This window comes from Microcebus murinus, chromosome 1, assembly GCF_040939455.1.
Source record: "Microcebus murinus isolate Inina chromosome 1, M.murinus_Inina_mat1.0, whole genome shotgun sequence".
Lineage (NCBI taxonomy): Eukaryota > Metazoa > Chordata > Mammalia > Primates > Cheirogaleidae > Microcebus > Microcebus murinus.
Genome location: NC_134104.1, coordinates 159,427,760 through 159,448,903, shown reverse-complemented (window position 1 = coordinate 159,448,903; position 21,144 = coordinate 159,427,760). Strand labels below are relative to the sequence as shown.

Sequence of the window (21,144 nt, the reverse complement as noted above, 5' to 3'; positions counted from 1 at the left end):
TAAATATATATCTACCATATGACCTGACAATTCCACTCCTAGGTATTTACCCAAGAGAAATGAAAACATGCCCACAAAAATATTTGTGTGAATGTTCTTGAAAGCCCCATCGTAACAACCCCAAACTAGAAATACCCCAAATGTCCATTAACAGGCAAAAGGATAAATAAATCTGTGATACAGTCATACAATAGACTACTACTCAGGAACGAATTACTGATATGCTCAAAATATGAATGAATCTCACAAATATTAAGAGTGAAAGAAGCCAGAAACAAAAGACAACACATGTGTGATTCCATTTATATGAAGTTCTGGAACAGTCAAAATTATTATTCAATCATGATATGGCAATCGGGGGTTGCTTCTTGGAGCAAGGGTTCGAGTCAACTAGGAGGTCCATAGGAGAGCTTCCCGGAGTGCTTGGAAATGTCCTGTATCTTTGATGACGCACGGCTTACACACATGTATGCATTTGTCAGCACCCACTAGGTTGTATGCTAACGAACAGTGCATTTTCCCAGATAGAAATATATGCCTTGATAAAAAAAAAATTAAAGTCACAAAAGACCTTTCAATTCTTTTTGAAAGATTAATTCAAGAACTCTACAAAAACAGAACTCAAGTTACTAATTCCAACCCTAACCATTTTTAAAGGACAATTTACTGTGATATGACACCCCCAAAACAAACCAGACTTCTGCTGAACACCAACCAAGGAAGCTCTTGACCGTGGGGAAATACCTTGACCAGCCCATGAACCCCCCAATGCCAAGGGGAAGGCCCCCCTCTTTTGGGGAATCTGGCTTCTAGGAAACATGTCAGTAGCACTCCTTCCCACAGCAAGATGTTAAGGGAAGTCTTAATCTTCCACAGACCCAAGCGCTTCACAGAATACCAACACTTTCCAGAAGTGTTCAAGCCTTTACCTCCATTGTTTCATATAGCTGGAAGTTAAATTACCAAAATAAAGCCTCAGCCTGCTGCTCGATAAAGGACAATGCAGTAATGGTCCGTGCACAGGCTCTCTGGAGGCATTTTCGACACTGCCATTTAATTGAATCATCTGCACAGCCCAGAATGCAAATGAAGGATGGAAACCTAAGCACGATTTTGCTCAATGGCGCTCATCATTTACCAGGGACGACCGTGTGTTCTGCTTCTCCTCCCCAAATTCCTTTGTCTGTTCTGCATTGATTTTGAAAAGGCTGATTCAGTACAAACAAGAAGAATCATTGCTCAGGCCTTAGAATGCATTGTTATAATTATGAAGCTCAGTGGCTTTGTCCATATGATTGATTGAGGAAAAGATATGTTTAGCTCAAGTCACCTCAGTATTTCTGAATCCTTGTTGCCCTTGGGGTAAGAGGAAATTAATTTTTTTGTGTGTATATATCTGATCACACACATATACTAAGTGTGATGGAGGCACAAGGGAACTAATCCAGGGGACAAAATGTGGCATATAAAATACCGGGGACAAAGCGGTAGATGTGCTTTGTTCACCAGCACCTGGCTCAGCCCCAGGCTGCAACGCGGTGGTTCCATGAGTAAGTATCTAAGAGTAATTCGGTAGTGCAGGAGGCAGCAAGCTTTTCCGTAAAGAGTCAGACGGTGAATGCTTTCAGCTTTGTGGGCTATGGAGTCTTCCTGGCAGCTACTCAGCTGCACCGCTGCAGCGTGGCAGCAGCCAGGACAACACGAAAACGAATGGGCCTGCTTATCTTCCAGTAAAACTGTATTTACAGGAAATTTACAAAATTGCAAAAAGATTTGGCCTTCGGGCTGTAAGTGGCCAAGGCCTGCATTAGGAAGCAATGAGATATTCAAGGGACAGAAATTTTTAAATAACCCTCTGGCTGGAAAGGATCTTCATCAAAGATGCACTGGGGCTGGGCCTTAAAAACCAAAGGATTTGCAGTCATGAAAGTAAACAGACAATCTACAGAATGGGAGAAAATTTTTGCATCCTACGCATCTGATAAGGGGCTGATAACCAGAATATACTTAGAACTCATGAAAATCAGCAAGAAAAAATCAAAGAACCCTATTAAAAAGTGGGCAAAGGACTTGAACAGAAACTTTTCTAAAGAAGACAGAAGAATGGCCAACAAACATGAAAAAATACTCAACATCTCTAATCATCAGGGAAATGCAAATCAAAACCACAATGAGATATTACTTAACTCCAGTGAGAACGGCCTTTATCAAAAAGTCTCCAAACAATAATTGCTGGCATGGATGCGGAGAGAGAGGAACACTCCTACACTGCTGATGGGACTGCAAACTAGTTCAACCTCTGTGGAAAGCAATATGGAGATACCTCAAAGTGATACAGGTGAATCTACCATTTGATCCAGCAATTCCACTACTGGGCATCTACCCAAAAGATCCAATGACACTCTACAAAAAAGACACCTGCACTCGAATGTTTATAGCAGCACAATTCATAATCGCAAGGCTGTGGAAACAGCCCAAGTGCCCATCAATCCAAGAATGGATTAATAAAATGTGGTATATGTATACCATGGAGTACTATTCAGCTCTAAGAAACAACGGTGATATAGCATATCTTACATTTTCCTGGTTAGAGCTGGAACCCATACTACTAAGTGAAGTATCCCAAGAATGGAAAAACAAGCACCACATATACTCACCAGCAAACTGGTATTAACTGAGCAGCATCTAAGTGGTCACATAGGTACTGCAGTAATAGGGTACTGGGCAGGTGGGAGGGGGGAGGGGGGTGGGTATATACATACATAATGAGTGAGATGTGCACCATCTGGGGGATGGGCATGCTGGAAACTCAGACTTGTGGGGGAGGGGGGATAGGGCATTTATTGAAACCTTAAAATCTGTATCCCCATAATATGCCGAAATAAAAAACAAGTAAAGAAAATTAAAAAAAAAAAAAAAAAAAACCAAAGGATTCGGATATGCCCAGCTGAGGAAGAGACAGCAGACACGAAGGCAGGGAGGGATCTGAGACTGTGAACTGGGGCAGTAATGGGGAGTTTGGAGAGGAGAGCAGGCAGGGCCAGAGCAGGCAGGACCTGAACACAGGAACACAGCACCTGCACTTTATTTTCTGGGCCCATGATGCCAGACATTTTGGTTCAAGCATTTCTTTCACTAAAAAGATTTTGAGCAATAACTCCTGCATACATATCACTTATAACTCATGTGTATGACCTAGCCTTATACTAACATGTGCACATTATAAAACAAGCGACAAAAGCGACATTACAAGTAAATTGAAATTGCAGTGGCACATTCTCTTTGGGCATGCCGGCGGCTCACCCGCAGCCCCAGCGCGTCTCTGCAGCGTCCCAGAGCGGCATTTCCACAGACGATCTGTAGGACAGGAAGTCACTCTACAGAATGCTCAGGAGGAAACATTTTTTTAAATGAACAAAGTTTGCAATGCATAGGGAGAGCCAAACTCAAGGAAAGGCAAAGAGGTTTCTTCACTGAAGGGCTTCTCGGAGCCTTTGACTCATTCTGAGCATCTACGATGATGTGCACCTAGAATACTGGAGGGTGTCACACCCAGCGCTCCCCAAATTTAGCTGCCCACATGGCTGTCCATCTCCGTGACGTGGGGTCCATTCCATCTGTAGTCGTGTGACTGTTTCAGCAATGCGAAGCTCCCCATGACCCAGCCACACAGCTTTAGGCAGTGTGCCTGTGTTTGCTCACTGCTGTGTCCCCAGTCCCTGGCATGGCCACGTCTGATCACCAGTTGTTGGTTGACTGACTGATAAGTGGCAGTGTCAGAATCCACTTGGTCAGCAGGCCTCTCACGGGGCTGCATTCCATAGCCGCGTCCTTGCGAAGCACCCTCCCAGGCCTGTGGTTCCAGGGAGAGCTGCTCAGTAGGTAAGGACGCTAACGCTGCAAGCAGTGCTTCGCAGGGACGGGGAAAGGGAAGGTTGTGGGAGGCCGCGGTCAGATCTCTGCGCGGCCTCTGTCACTCACTGGGACAGAGGAGTGGGGTAAAGGTGACTCCACAGTGGCCAGAGTCACTGGTATGTGCTATCACTGTAAGATGGGAAGAACAAGCCCCCCCTGTGAGGCCTCAGCGCCCCTGCAGCTTCCCCAAGGGCCGCTGGGCAACCCACTTGCTGCGAAGTTCCTCTCTTGAATGTGCTGTCACAGAAAGTGCAATTTCCAGTTGAGAGAGGAGCCAGCATGGAAACAAGCCGTTGCTCCACACGTCTGGCAACGGCGGAATCGAAATCGGCTCAGGCCCTCTCACTGGCCCGGAGGCTCTGGGCGTGGCCGAGCCTCAGATCCCATGGCCAGCACCAGTAGATGGCAAAAAGGCTCAGTGCGTGCGCCACCCGCCCGCCCGTTCGAGGCAGCGTCTCAGCCAGGGGAGAGCGTGCTGTTCTCCTAGGGTGGCTGAGCCTCTCCCGCACCATCCACAGCCTCCGAAACATCACCCCCCAGTTTCAGGTTGGTACATTTTTTCTGTAAATAACCAGATAATAAATATTTTGGGTTCTGCAGGCCAGGCAGTCTCCGTTGCAAGATTTAATTTTGCTGCTTTAGTGAAAGCAGCCAAATGCAATCCATAAACAAATGGGCGTGGCTGTGTTCCAATAAAACTTTATTTACAAAAACAAGCAGCTGGCAGGGTGGCCTGTAGGCCCTCATTTCCTGAACCCTGCCCTGGTTCCCTCTTCACTGTCTCCAGGTGAGAGGCACTGGAAAGAGTGAAAGCCAGATGCCCTAAGGCAGGGGCAGTCTCCTCAACTCTGGCCAAACCTCGGAGCGATGGAATCTGAATCCCTGGATGGGGCCCGGGCATCATCAGGGTTCCCCCATCTCCCCAAGCGAGCCCAGGCTGAGACACGGTGTCACGGTGGCTTCTGCCTCCCCTTCCCGCAGGGCACTCCCATCGCAGGGCTACGAGGCACCGCTGCAGAGCTGCGTCGTAGGCGGGAAGGATCTGCTCCACACATTTTGACTTGGAGATTAACTTCTGCCGTGAAGGTTGTCTCATCATTTCCATGTGTACAAACCGTAGGGCCGACTGGCTGAACTCCCTAAGAGGTGAGACCTGAGCTTCTCTCCATGACTACTTGCCACTGAACCTGAGGACAGGTCCAACTCATACAATCTAGCTGGGGGTTGGATCCAGAACATACAGTCAGCTGCAACGCAGTGCCCACGCAGTGGGTGACGGTGTCATTCAGAGTTCTCCAGAGAAACGGAACCAACAGTAGAAAGAGAGATGAGGGATAGACAGACGACTGATACAGAGAGAGAGAAAATAAAGGATCCTATTATCCTACAGGGTAACAGATATTTATGTATTCCTTCTATATGCCTCAGTCTCCTCATCTGTAAAATGGAGTAACTGCATACTCCTTCCCAGCTGCGTGTCAAGCTCCTATCACAGCATTCGGCACAGGTAAGACAGGTAAGAAGTCAATTCCAAGCATTCATAGTGACGGGACCCATCCACCTGCCTGGCTCAGGGCTGTCCCACGCCCCCTGAAGCCTTTCTCCTTCTCAGGAGCCCTGCCTCCTCCGAAGTCCTCTGCCCCGCAGGAAATGAGTGGTGTCCACTCTGCTGGAAATCCTCAGAGGGTGTGTTCCGGGTGGGCGGGCAGGCGCCTGTGCGTCCCTGGACTTCTAGAGCATCTGTCCTTCCCAGAGACATTGGTGCCTTTCTCACCCCCAGGTCACCTCTGACACCAAACCCAATGCCTGGAGGTCGCTGGTCAAAGGCGGTGAGATGATTAAATGGACACGACAGTCCTTGTCTGTACCACGTAGGGGGCATTCTCGTGTCTCACCGCCAGCTAGGAAGAGCCTTCCCGCTCCCTCCTTTGCAAGTTAGTCCCAAGACGGGAGGGAATCTGGGGGGGCCTTGTGACCCCTCAGTACCTCCCTCTGCCGGGATTCAACCCTGTGTTCCACTCACGGAGCAAGCACCCAGCCGGCGACGCCGAGAGCAAGCCTGCGGGAGCCGGAGCCGGGAGAGGAAAGTGGGCTCACCTCCCGGGCAGCTCGCGTCTCCTCCCTCGCCCCTTTGCTGCAGAGCGAGTGGGGCTCCGCCTCCGCAGGTCTCCGCAAGCGCCACGTGGCCGAAACGCACGCGCACGGTGCCTGAGCAGCCTCTTAATGTGCTTTGGTTCTTTCCTCTTTTCCTTATTTTTTTCCCTTTCTCTGCTCTGGGATGATGGCCAGCTTTTCACAACTTACATTAAAAAATAAAAATCAGTAGGAATACTAGTTCCAAATGAGCCAAGCAAGTATCCAAGTCCCAGGGCACGTGTACCCGAGGGGAAGTGACATACATTGCTACTCAGCTGTGCCCCTCGCCAGAGGTCTAGTGCCGCCCGGTTACTACTCAATAATCTCATTTTCTCCTCATATGTGAAAATTGATTTTTTAATGATCTGTTCCAGAATATTTCTAGGTATTAATGTTACATTAACTCATTTATAATTCCCCAAGAGTCATAGTTACTTTAAAAAAAGCTAGATAATGAATATCCCTTTTCCCAGCCATCTGGACTCTCCAGCCGCTGAGAACACTCAGACATAAGTATTAATGGCCTACTTAACAAGCCACTTACGCAGGCCTGGGACTGCTCTTTTTTGCAGGCCTCGCTGCCTACTCGGCATTTCATTTTAAAAGCCTCGGAGTGGAGTATTTAACTCTAGTGCGCTGGGTTCAAATCCCAGCTCTGCTGCTTAGCCACAACCTCTCAGTTACTGCATCCATAAAATGCGTCTACAATCACCCACATTACAGTGAAGGTCTCTTGAGGAATAAGCAGATAAAAGGTTAAAAGTATTCAGTTCAGTGCCTGACACACTGTATTACGCTGAACTGCATAAAACTACCCTTTCTGTGGGTCAAAAATGGTTGCATATCAGAATTTCACATGGTTCTACCTAGCAGGGCTCCAACAAATGATAGTCATGTTGTGGTGGAGCTGACCAGCAGGCAGGGGCAGCGGGGAGCACAGGCAAGGTGAAGACACCATCATCTCTCCCACATCTGACCCGCAGCCCCCATTCCGGGCCCCCAGTCTCATCTCTTTATGGCAGTGTGAACTTCCAGAAATACCAAGCTGCATGCCCCCCCCCTCGCGTGTGGCCCTTCAGGGGACTCCCTTCCCGCTGCTCTCAGGGCACAGACAAGCCCTTACTGAGGCAGGCGAGGCCCTGCCCGCCGGCCCTGCCCGCCGGCCAGCCGCATCTGGGACCACCTCCTGCTGTTCCCTCCACCCAGCCTCCTGGTCTCTGTTGGTCCCTGCATGGTTCCGCCAATCTCGGTGCACATGGCCTGTGCCCAAGCTTCCCGGAACACTCACTCCACCTTCCACTCACACACCCCTCGTTCCTCCTTGGATCCAGCTCAGCTGCCATGTCCCAGGGGCAGCTGCCTCAGACCCCCCGACTGGGGATCCCTACTGGCTGCTCTTGAAGCCCCATGAGCCTGCCCCATCTAGCACCTATCTCAGGGCTCACTGTGCACTTATCTGAGTGATACTGGTTCACAGAGCCTCACTCTGCAGCGTGAGACACATGTCTGCAAGGCCACTGTTCCTTCCTGTGCTACTGCGATCTCAGTGCCCACTACAATGCATGGTACAGAACTGGGACTCAGCAGAGTTTGTTGCAGGAATATGAAGGGGAGGGGAGCGAGTGTCCCACGCCGGCAGTGGCCTGCAGTGGTCCGCAGGACATGGCAGGAGTGCAGAGGGGCTCAGGGAAGTCAACAGTGAGCCACACTCTGACCTAGACAGACAGGAAGGACCGCTGGGGGACTGTGTAGGGTCCGAGGACCTGGGTTCTTAAGGGCTAGTCTGGCTGCCGTTCAGTCTAATGCCATAGTAAGGGACTTCATAAGCTAGGAATGCCCCTGGGGGTCCACCAGGGCCCGCAAAGCCCTCACAAGGAGACATCACAGTAGGGGACATCCCAGCCTGGCGGGGCCTTCCATCAGTTCTTTCATTCAGCAGAAGGTTTCTGAAAGCCTTCTGTGTGCTGCTTCTACCCTTGCTTCCTTCCGCTCCTAGCAGTGAGAAGATCCTTTGAAAGCTGCCACTGTCTTGCTTAAGCAGCAGTTTCCCACTGGCATGGAATAACCCAAGGTCTTGCTTGATCTAGCCCCTGCCTGCCTCTCCTGCTCAATCAGACACACAGTCATCTTCCGACCTTCCAATAGGCAAAGCTCATTTCCACCCTGGTCTTTGCGTTTCCTGTTCAGCCACCTGCACGGCTATTCCCCTGAGGCCTCTGCACAGGCGGCTTCAGGTCTTAGCATAAGAGTCAGCTTCCCAGGAAGGTCTTCCCTAAATACCTCCCCACCTGTCTTTCTAGTCACTGCCAAGCACAACTCCATCCGATCAGACTTTGTGCGCTGACGGGTGTGTTCCGTGCCTGCACTGTCCGGCACGGTGGGCAGCGGCCATGTGTGCTCACTGAGCATGTGAAATGTCACTGGTGTGACTGAAGAATCGGCTTTTAAATTTTATTTAATTTTCATTTATTTTAATTTAACTTTAAATAGACACAAATGGCTTGTGGCTACCATACTGGACAACAAGGGGCCCATTACTCTGTTTTATTTCCTTTATTGTGCTTAATATCTAAAGTTTTCATAAAATTTGTCCCTAAGTTTACTGTCCATCTCCCCCATTAGAAACTTGAGCTCCACATAGAGACAGACACTGTTTCTGTCTTGCTCATGGCTGGACCCCAGGGTCTGGATGTTGGGAGGCACTCAAAGGTGACTTGATAGGCAGGCAGTGCAAACAGGGTCGAACTGTGTGACACTGTTATCCTCACAATGCCCATAGGAGCGGAGGCTCCCACTCTGGGACTTGTGCCCTAAGCAGCTGTGAGATGCCCACACTTGGCAGCACTAACGACAGGAGTACTCACATTTGCAAAGAATTGCGTTTTCTGATCACAGTGGACTGGAGGTTATCTGAATACTAAGCTCATGCCCAGTCATCTGTGTCAAGATTTATTTTCTTGAATTGGAAGAAAAGAGGTGACTGACACCTAAGGATATGGGATATCCCTAAGATATCCCATATCCTTAGGTGTTGGGAGCCTGGGATATCCTAAGGATGTGGGAGCCTGTCACGTGTACAAGCACTGCCTGTCTCTCTCTGCTCAGGTAGGAAAAAAGGTGAATGTTGTTAATGAGGTTGCTTTGGCCAGTCAGTATGTCCTCTCCCCTGTTTCAGAAACAGAAGCCCAGTTCTCTGCTACAGGAAGGGCTTTCAGTCAAGGGGGCTCCGTCAGCCACACTCTACTCAAGAGCACATGCCCCAGCCTGGCCAATCAGAGTCCTTTTCCAGGGATTGCTATGAATGCCTGGAGACTGAGGGCCCGTGCCCTTTATGAGGGTCACAGATGTGGCATTACTGTCCTCCCAACAGCCAGCAGCCATCTCACCCTCACACGCAGCTCGTTCTTCCACGAAAAAGGCCAAGCAGAAACAAACAGAGCCAAGAGCTGGCAGGGAAGAGAGAAGTTTGATCAAATGATCTGATCAAATCCATGCTAAAGCATGAGCAAAGGCAAAGTCACACCTTGCAATGCCCAGATACGTGAGTCAATAAATTCCCTTTTTGCTTTTGATTCTAATTTGCTGCAGTCCTGACCAAGAGTTCAGAAACACTGCAGTCAACACTTACACTAAGGTTGGCTTCCTCGAACCTAAGTTTTCTTCCATAAGAGAGAACAACAGCAATATCTACTTGTGTCAGTTAAAACATTTCTGGAACCGATTGAATTTATCCTAAGATACAGAAGTGCCTGATGGAATTCAAAGGCCTACTTGCAGCCCGGCCTCAGGAGAGACCTAGCACCAGAGTCAGAAAAGCCATCAGACTCCTAGGCAGAGCTCTCGCTTCTCCTTTCCGCTTCCCCCTGTGTGTGTGCATGACTCTCCTCTTTACTGACCCATCTCTTGGCCCACTGGTTCAGAGAACAAAAGAGAAATACCCACTCATAGCTTCTCCATGTCCACAGCTTTCTGTTCAAGACTGAAGTGAAATTTTTTATCCAACTCCCAAATCTTACGAAAGGAATGGGGGAGAGGAGAGTAGGGATGGGGGAGGACAGGGAGCAGTGGAGTCAAGCTGTACAAACGCAGTTATTCGGGCCCACCCTTGTGAACGAAGGGGCTGCTGAGGTGGACACCGTCAGTCCAGCAGAGACCTCGAAAAGGTGTCTGCCGCACATGGTATGGAGGGTTTCTATAAGGCCTCTCCGAGCTAACATGCTGTACATGAAATCATCAGGGAGATGAATTGATTGCCAAATGGCTCCCACTTGAGCACCGTGGGTTGAATCTGAATGTACGTCCTCCAGGTCCAAACCAGAAAACCAGCTTAGGAGACTAACCATCCTCTAAGGAGGTTACTACTCCTTAGAGTAGTAACCATCCTCTAAGGAGAGTACTACAACTACTCTAGTACTCAATAACTAGACTTCCTTGATTCACGTGAAAACATTCTCCTATGAATTTGAATCTGTAACTGAGTGGCAAAATGTGAAAGAACAAGACTGAACGAAGGTATCTGGGTTTTATGCATGACAATGACCCCCTGACTCTGAGTCGAGTCCGTAGTTTTGGTGCTGCGTGTTAGTAGTAGTAAACTGTACTTAAAATTACCTAAGTTGTTCTCCTTCAAAGGAACTCTCCCAATTCCCAATAGACTAAGAAAGGTTTCTTCACAAGTCCAATTTAAGTGAGAAATAAATCACTCCCCAGTTTCCACATCATAATAACTTTGCCATTCCCACTTAGAAGAGTTAAGAAGCAATTAAATGATAGACCCAGAATATGTGGCCTCATTATCATGATTATTATTGCAATTTAGAATGTTCTAGCACTTAAAATCGCAGTGGTCCAGTTACTCTGGTGATTTACTCTGGCATTTCTCACCGGATGTTAATTAAGGGAAAAGACAACCAAGGCCACAGCACGCACATCACAAACAGTCATGATGTCCATCTCCGGTTACCAAGGTAACAAATCATCCTAATGTCTTTTCCATCACTACCTTGCATCTTAAACACAAAACTGCCTCTGATTAAAAAACAAGTAATAATTCAACAAGTGCAGTTGCCACTGGTGTGCCTAATGTGCAGTGCTGGATTTCCTTAGCCTGGACACAGTTTGCGGGGTGGTGGGGGGGCAGAGAGGGGAGAGAGAGAATGGAACAGAAAGAAAATGTAAGCTTTTCTAAGCATCTGGAATTTTGAAACATCTAAAGAAAATGTTATTGCATTTTCAACACACAGCTCTGTGCCACTTTAAAAAATGCCAATGTCATTTGCAGTAGCATAGAGGGTGGTGGCACTCTCCTGTGTCACTGCTTAGGGCCCCTCAAGCTCTTACCCAGAACCTCCCACCCATCTCACTCCATGGAGAAACTGCAGCTCAGCAAGATTAAGTAACTGTCTGAAGGCCCCGCCGCTTGGAGGTGACAGAATCTATGCTTGAAACCCGACGTGAACAACTTAGACGCATACCCCATGTTGGCTGCTCTAGGCTGCTTTCCAGAATCGCAATTTCATAATACATTATAGAAAAGCAGTCATCTACTATAATATACCTGTATCACACGTCGTCTCATATTCAGTGGGTATTCTGAATATGTTTGAATGAATTGATCTATTATCTGAATTATAATACGTTATGGAAATGAGATGTCATCAGTTAAGAAAACGAAAACTAGAAATTTCGATATGATGACATCCCTTATGAAGCCTGCAACAACTACTAAGAAATAAGGTGAAAAAGACTGTGAGACTGTGCTATTTTTCTCTCTCAGCCTTCCCTATTTTTGTGGTTGTTGTTTTAACTTCATATGACAATAAATAAGTGGGATAAAAAATTAAACATCAAAATAAAAAATAATACAAGAAGGTAAATCCGTTTAGTGCTCAACACCTCATTGGAGACAAGGCTTTGGAGAAAATGGATGAACTCTTCTGTGCTGAGAATACGGGTCGGGGGACTGCTCGTGGCAAGAGAACACGGCTTCAATTTTGTCTTGTCAGTGGAGCTAGCCTTCCGTGTAACCCCAACAAGATCCATCCCACCATGCACTCTGTGAAGGCTCAGAAACATTCCACCTAATAAACTGTAAGATGCCGTTTGCTTTAGAAGCTTTCAGGATTAGGAAATGGAATTTTTCAGGCTCTATGTGTAGGGACCTCAAAAAAATATCATTGTGTGGCATTTAGACTTAAATAAGCAATGAGCTCTTATAGCTACGTTCATGGTGTAAATATACACACAAAAAGACCTTTAAGGTCAATACTCCTCCAGCAATTTTCAATTCCTCCTCTATCAGTTTAAAATAGCAATGGCACCGGGTATCTACCCAAATGAAAAGAAATCAACATATCAAAGGAATACCTGCTCTTGCATGTTTATTGCAGCACTATTCACAATAACAAAGATATAGAATCAAGCTGAGTGTCCATCCCAGATGCATGGATAAGGAAAATGTGGTATACATACCCTAAGGAATATTATTCAGTCACAAATAGAATAAAGTCATGGCATTTGCAACATGGTTGGAACTGGAGGTCATTATCTTAGGTGAAATAAGCCAGGCAAAAAGGACAAATATAGCTTGTTCTCAATTATTTCCAGGGGAGCTAAAAAATTTAAACACATGGAGGTAGAGAGGGGGAAACTAGATAACAGACTGGGAAGGGTGAGTGGAAGATGAAGAGAAGTGGGTTATAGGATACAAACACATATAGTAAGATAGAAGGAATAAATTCAATGTTTGATATCAGAGTAGGATGATTATACTTAACAAAAATGTATATTGTACTCAGGTGATGGACACTCTAAATATTCTGGCTTGATCACTACACATTATCTAAATGAAACAAAATTTCTAAAATACCCCATAAATTTGCATAAATAAAAATAAATGAAATAAGATACCCATAGCATGCTCTGAATGTCAAGCCATTTGAAAGGATTCATCACTCATTCATTCATTCTCTCGATTAGCATTTTCTGGGCACCTGTGACATGTTAGAGTGGTGGGAACAGTACGGCTCACAGAGTGTCCCATGCACTCTTCCACATTTCCCAGAATCCCTTATAATTGATGCTGGGCATGAGATTAGTTTGGCCAATGGGTTGTGAGCAGAAGTAAAGTGTGTCACTTTCTATCTAAAGTACTTGAGGGAGGCTATGAGTCCCTCACATTATCTCTTTGCCTTGTAGTAATTCCAGAAGCTACATTTTCCAGATAACATGGCTACAGAATAAAAGGCACCTGGGTCCTTGAGTTACTCACTGGAACTGCCCTGGAGAGCTCCTAGACCCACAGTGGCTTTTATATGAGCATGAAATAAATGTCTACCTGTTAATCCCCCGAGGTTTCAGGTTTGTTTCTTATCAGAGCTATCCTGACTGCTGCAGCTGGGCACTGGGTGAGGCATGAGAAAAGAAGATAAATGATACAAATCTCTGCTCTAATTTATTCAAATCAAAGAAGATGGAAAGTAAACATATAAATTATGAGTATTAGTCTTTTAGAAAAATGTTTTCTTAGATTGGTTTAAACCACCTCAATTCACATTCAGATCTCCCAGCTTGCTAGTAATGAAGGCATTCTACTTGGTTGAAAGCCTTCCATTAGTTTAAAAGCTCCAATTGTTGAACCATCAACATCTATAAGAGTGTAATAAAGGACAGAATAACTAAGTGTTATGGAAGCAGAAGCTATAGCTATATTAACATTCATGAGTTTACTCACCACAGTTCCATTCATAATCACTTAGAGATAAAAATACAATAATAACAATTTCAACTTACAAAAAAGCCAAATGCTTCTCACAGACCCTCCCCCCTCCTCCGAAATAACAACTAAGTCTGGAGTATCAGTTTCATTTATGACATCTCAATTCTGCTCTAATTATTATGGGAAGAAACACTATTAGAGAGTTACCAAATACAGCAAATGCAATTTGTTGGGAATTTGAGTTGTCATATACATACTTATGGATGCATATTTCCACCAACCATCACCTTTAAAGGGGAAAATATATTTATCTGCCAATGAAACCCAAAGGAACACAAACATCTCGCTGTTCAAAAGGAAAAAGTCATTTTAGAAATTCCCATATGTATATTTTCACATAACTTAATGAAAATTTGGTATAAACTAGTAGAGCCGATATGGTGACGTGGTATGTGTACATTTGCACTCATAAAGATCCGTTTATATAAACTAACACAGACATTGCTTAACCTCTCAAAACATAACTCCCCCTCCTCAGAAAGCTGCACATTAATTCAAATTTATTCAATTCATAAGGCCCAAGCAAATGGAATTCAGAGAAACCCATCTAGCAGTAGAGTTGCCTGCAGTCGGGGGTAGAATAAAACGAGAATGTCTATCAGCTTTTCCACTGCTCTGGAGAATGAACGCCGTCTACAATTTTGGAAAAAGATGTAAAAGGCTGGGCTAGCGAGAACAAATAGCTGTGGAAGAACTGAGCACGGTTACCAATCATTTCACCGCTCCAGCGGTTCTGAAGTCTTTGATCTCTCCCAGTGAAGCCACAGAAGCCAGGTCACCGAGAAGCCACCCTCGATTCCAGGGCCATGGTGGAATATTAGCCACAGGTTTTCCAGAGGGTGGTAATGGAGATCACACAACTTATCCATCTGCTTGAGGTTTCCAAGAACTCCTGCAGGCATCCCAGGAACACATTGGAAACACAACTCCACTTTGGCTGTGCAAGTAAAACATCAGAGGGGAGTAAATGTCCAGGGGAAGCTGGTGAGTGTCCCAAAGCTTTGGAAGACAAAATACATGTGTGGCTCCTCATCAAATGTCCTTCCTGTTTCATTACGCAAAGACAGCCTAGCCAGAGGCTACTCTTTCATGTTTGACCTCTGCATTCCCCTTCCAAGGAGCAGCAGCAGAAGTGGGGTCCAGCTCCAGGGGACTTGATTCCCGGAGGCCATCAGAAAGTGGGCACCTCCGGCCCTTGTTTGGCTTCCCCAATAGAAACAGAGCTGCACAGAGAATCAGGAAGTGTTCTAGGGTCCAGGACCTCTTGTGGTCATCACAGAGAGAAGCGATCTCAGGCCTATGTGTCAGAAGGCTTAGATTTTCTTCCATGGGTTGTTTTTTTCATCTGGGCAAGTCTTCAGCTTTCTGAGCCTCTGTTTCCCCAACTGTCAACAAGCCATTTCCACCCGATGACCCTCGGGGTTTCCTCTCAGCTTCTGGATTCTGGAATCTGTTCCCAGGCTTTTTAGGCATTTTTACACTATCCAGCATGCTGGCATATGGAAGTACAAGTCCACGTTTTGCACCAAAAGCACCCTAACTGAAGAAGAAACTGAAGTGTCCCTAGAGATGAGGACACAACCCATGTCGGGCAGCCACAATAGCTCAATCGCCGAAAGGCCCATGTTTCAGATTAAAAATTTCACATACATTTTATGTTTTTTAACTTGTTTGTGACCCCTGCTTTTATGATTTTTATAATAAGACCCTCATTTTAGCACTGAAACATGTATTTAAAACCATATTGGTGGCCAAGGCAATAAAATGTGATGAGAAAACACAATGAAGTGATCTCAGAAGTAGAGGAAATTTTGATGGTGGGGCACAGAGTCAGGGCTGCAAATCCACATGATTCCATACCAAGCAAAGATCTCAGTAAAAGTGTGTTCTCTTCAAAACCCCAAGAAAAGGTATGATGAGAAAGCAAAGAAATACATTCTGAGGAGCAGCAATCTCAGTGCAATTTTTCAGGAGGAGCACCTGTACTATTATATAACATTAGGGTTTAGGAGAGGGTGGGGATCCTGTGGCCTTCTAGGTCCCTAGGTGTGCCTTTTGGCTGAATCCAAATTTTACAGAACAAATCCTTCTATTTTTATTAATACATTTTTGTTCATCTTTTATATTTTTATTTTTGAAATGATCATATTTAAAATACCAAAGAATAAAATAAGTTTCAACAAAATAATCCTCCAAGATTGACCAGCACAATTAGTACATTAGTAAGCCATAAGGGTTAAATTGAAGGCTGCTACGCTCATGATTTGGTTCTAATGTCCCCCATCTGACTGGCGTCACTACTACACGAGCTGGTTGGTGAGAGTTTATAGGGGTGGAGTACAACAGTGTGTTATCAGCTTTTGACAACGGTGCACTGTGTTTCTGTTTGAAGTGGAATTTGTGAATAGTTGCACAGCTCAACACAGCCCATCATGTCAAAGACCAAGAGAAGGCTGAAGGGAGAAAACATTTTTTAATGAAGATTGGGAATTGCATTATTATTTTGTTTTTGCTAAAAATAAGATGATTGGCTTACTTTGTGACACTACAGTACTAGCATTAAAGAAATTTAATGCTCATCAGCATTGTAACACTCATAAGGACCACAAACATTTTAAATCAAGGGGACAGGCACAAAAGACTGTATTGTAGAAATTAAAAGATGAAAAGCAAAAGCAAAGACAATTATTTCAGGCAGCAATGAGACCTGCAAATAGTGCCACTGGAGCAACTTATAAAGTAGCTTATAAATTCGGGAAGAAAAGGGAAGCCATTCAGTGATGTAGAAATTGTGAAAGAATGCGTTGTCAAAGTCCTAGGATACCCAATAACATTTCAAAGTACAAACAACTTTCTCTTCCAAGGAGAGCCATAACTGATCCGCATCAGGAATTAGCCTTCCACTTACCAGAACAGCTTCATGCGTGAAAAGGTTCTCCACCCGTGGCTTAGGAGGAAGTTTTAAGCCCTAGCACAGACTTGACTTGTGTGGGCCTATGCAGGTACATAGACCTTGGAGATGAGCAATTTCCTATGATTCTCACATTCTGGCTAACGATTGAGGGGAGAAGAAATTCTCTGAATTTTGTAGAATTAACCCCAAAAGGATAAGACAGCATGCTAAGCAGAGCTTCATTTCCAAGCTTCTGAAAATAGTATTATCTTGATTGAATAAATAACTATAAAAACTTGACTGACAGCTGCCCACTGAGCATGCATTTCTATAAGATCTTTCAATACATCATTCAATCATTTAATTTCAAGTGTTTGGCCACATGCTTAATAGCACTGCTCAATCAATTTCTTCCAATGAGACTATGTAGTAAAATTGTGTCTGCCAATGACAGTTCTGTGACTGCCGGCCACACAGATTATTTAGCCTTCTTTCCTATTGGGTTCTAATGTCTCCGAGAAAGGAGGGAGAAAAGGGGACCTACTGTATGGCTCAGGACTTCATCATTTCAGGAAGCAATTTAAAATAAGGGACATATGAAAGAGTTAAGGCTGGCAACACAGGCAGGGAGCAGGTTCCAAAAAGGCCTAGAATTATGGTTTCCCAAACTTCAATGGATTTTTGCTTTGAAATCGTGCCCCCATCTTAAGGAGATATATTCTAAGACCTCAAGCAGATGCCTGGAACCTCAGATAGTACCATATTCTATTAATACCTTGTTTTCTTCCTACACATACCTATGATAAATTTTAATTTAGAAATTAGGCACAGTAAGAGATTAATAACAGTAACTAATAATTCAGTTATTCCTAGTAAAGCATTATTAATCAAAATAAGGGCTATTTGAAGACAAGCAGTGCCATACCTCCACAGTCCATCTGATAACCGACTAGTGGGTGAGTAGTGCAGACAGTGTGGACAGGCTAGACAAAGGGAGCATTCAAACTGGAAGGTGCAAAGTTTCATCACACTACTCAGAATGGCATGGGATTTAAAACTTATGAATTATTTCCAGAATTCGACGTTTAACATTTTCAGACTGCAGTTGACCTCAGGTAACTGAAACCACGAGTAAGGGCGGGTGGTGACTGTACTACATTACCTGCTCTATTCATCAATTAATAATTGTTATTATGCTGTTACTTTTAAATTTAAATATACTCCTTTTGAATGATAACTTTGTATCACTACCATAAATGGGAAAACTTGTATCGTGAGCCATAAAGTAAAAAGAGATCATAGAAACATAATAAAAATAAGCAGTGATATTAAATTCTAGCTAACCACAGCTGCTTGCTCTGTCTTGGATAAAAATGGAGATAGCAAGAACTAGAAAGATGTTGAATTGCTGACTGAACAAGGCAGAAGTTAAAAATAAAAATGAATAAACAAATAAAAAATAAAAAAAAGAAAGATGTTGAAGACATGTTGATGCTGAATTGAGACTTTCTTCCTGAGGTGGTCAAAAGGATTCATCTAAAGGGAGTAACTCTATCATTTCTGTCCCTGTGACCGACTGTCCCACCCAAACTCCTTCCTAACACAGTTAAGTGACCATGCACAAGAGGTCACACTGTGAGAACTGCTGTAGCCAGGGATGAGGAATCCACTGAGCAGTTTTAACCTCAGAAAGGGTCAGGTGTGAAGTCCAAAAACCTTCTTGGGAACTGTGTGGATATGAGATTGGAAGACTGACACCTGAAGGCAGGAGGCCGAGACAGGAGACTGAGGCAGAAATCCAGGTGAGAGACGGCGATGACTTAAACCAAGACAGTGGCCTTCGGGGTGAGAGACACAGAGAGGTGAGAGAGAGAATGAGAACGTGACACTGGACAAAATCGGGAGACTACAGAATGAGGGAGCAAAGGATGTGGCCAGTGCAGGATTCTCCCCAGACCTCGGGTCTGTGTAAATGCACAGGTGACGGGGCTGTCCTCAGAGAGGGCAAACACAAGAAGAGGAGCAGGCTGTGGTGGAGGAAGGGAGGCCTGTTCAGTCCTAAATAGGCTGTGACAGGAGGCAGTCTGGCATGGTGGATCTAAGCATGCGGGCTCTAGTGGCAGGCGGCATGACTTCTGACCCCTGCTCAGCCACTTACTAAGTGTTCTTGCAATGACCTTGGCGAAGCTACCAAGTCCTTATATGCCTCAGTCTCCCCATCTGAAACAAATAAGTATAGTTCTTTCCTTTAAGGTATAGGTACCTATTCCAGGTATTATCACTTTACATATCAGCTAATACCCTATGAGTATTACCTACTGGTATCATTCCTACAAGCCTAATTTATCTCGATAGTATAACAGTTATTTACCCCACAGTGACTAACGTGAGTCAGGCCTTGGGCTGGCCTCTGCTGCCCTTCCCCGGTAGGCCCCAGCATTCCCTCCTCTACCCCGTGACCAGCGCATCTAGCCTTGAAACTACCATTTACTGCTTTTTTCCAACCAAACTTGAGAGAGGTATCCATGTTCCTGTATTACTGCCCACTTAGATCTTTGAGAGAAAGAAAAAGTTATTGAAGTTTAAGAAATTTGTGAAACTGCCTTCAAATCCAGGCAAAGCTATTTGTAATTCAATAAGGAGTTAATACCTAAAATATACAAGAAACCCATACAACTCAATAGCAAGAAGATAAATAATCTGATTAAAAACTGGACGCAGGACCTAGATAGACATTCCTTTTCCAAGGAGCACATACAAATGGTATATGGAAACGTCCTCAGCATCAGTCACCACCTAGGAAATGCAGATCAAAGCCACCATATGATATCACCTCATACCTGTTAGGATAGTTATTATCAGAGTCAAAAAAATGACAAATACTGGCAAAAATGGAGCAAAGGGAACCCTTGTATACTGTTGGTGGGAATATAAATTAGTACAGCCACCATATTGCCCAGCGATAGTGTATATCCAAAAGGAATAAAATCACTATCTCAAAGAGATATCTGCATACCCATGTTCATTGCAGCATTATGTACAGTAGCCAAGAAATGGAAACAACCTAAGTGCTCATTGGCAGGTAAATAAATAAAGAAAATGTAGTATTTATATGTAATAGAGTGCTATTCAGCCTTTAAAAAGTAGTAAATCCTGTCATTTGAGATAACATGGATAAACTTGGAGTACATTATGCTATTAATAATTGATATGAGCCAGACACAAATGCTGCATGATCTCACTTATATGTAGAACCTAAAAACAAGTCAAACTCATGGTAACAGAGGGTAGAATGGTTATTACCAGGGGATGGAGGAAGGCAAAAAGGGGATATTTTGGTCAAAGAACACACATGTCCAGTTATAAGATGAATAAGTTCCAGAGATCTAAAGTCTAGCATGGAGACCATAGTTAATAATAATGTATCATATAGTTGACATTTGCTGACAGAGTAGATCTCAAATGTTCTCACAACACACACACACACACAAATGGTAAATAACTACGTGAGATGACGGATATGTTAGTTGATTATGGCAATCATTTCACAATGTATATGTATATCAAAACATTGCTTTGTACATCTTTAATGTACACAACTTTTGTCATTCATATTTGAATAAAGCTGAGGGCGGAAAATCTTGTTGAGGCATTTAGTTTTAAACTAAAAAGCCCTGTTTTTCTTTGGTTTGACCCTTAAAGCAGGGTTGAATTGGAGAAGGAACTACAGGTAGAGAGTAATAGTTAATCTTGATCTTCGTGGGATGGGGACCTCAGCAGCTCTCCCACGATCCTGAGAAGAGCCTAAGGAAACTGATGGAATCTAGGAGCATGTTGGCTAACTTTCTTGATGGGAGATTTCTCCATTTGTTCTAAATGAATGGAATCCAGTATCAAAAACTCAAAGAAAAACAAAGCAAAACAGCTCTTTATTCTTTTTTTTCCCTTTGCTACACTGAGACTTTCCATGCCATTTGCTATTTTGCCCAGAGAAGTAATTCAATTATTTTATTCTCCAAAAAGCAGATCACTGGCAAAACTTGGAGATTTTCTGCCCCAGATTAAATTGGGACTTTTTACTGCACATAGAGCGTTCTTTCCCTTATAACTCACAAAGGGGATGATGCAGTGGTAGAGAATTCGCAAGCAAAGCTCCATGGTGGGAAAGAAGTACATTCCAAACCTTCAGCCTACACCGGGGTGTAGTCTCAGGCTACACCGGGGTAATTTCCATCCCTGAGTAGCTTCATTCATTCCCGACTTGCCTCGCTGTGCAAGGTAATATCTTACTTAGATTTCAGTTCTCCTGAGAGTCCGTGCTCAGTTAGGGTGAAAAATCTGATGCCAGCCTCTTCAGTGTAGACTAAATTTGCAAATAAAAAGACTGGTGGCTACAAAATGGTTTCCTGGGCTTCACTAATAT

At 44.5% G+C, this 21,144-nt stretch overlaps 1 protein-coding gene across 3 annotated transcripts in view; it reads right to left on the bottom strand.

Annotated features, from left to right (window-relative positions):
* Positions 1 to 21,144, bottom strand: part of CACNA2D3 (calcium voltage-gated channel auxiliary subunit alpha2delta 3) — an 859,261-nt gene that overhangs the window by 523,409 nt on the left and 314,708 nt on the right. The window lies entirely within an intron of this gene.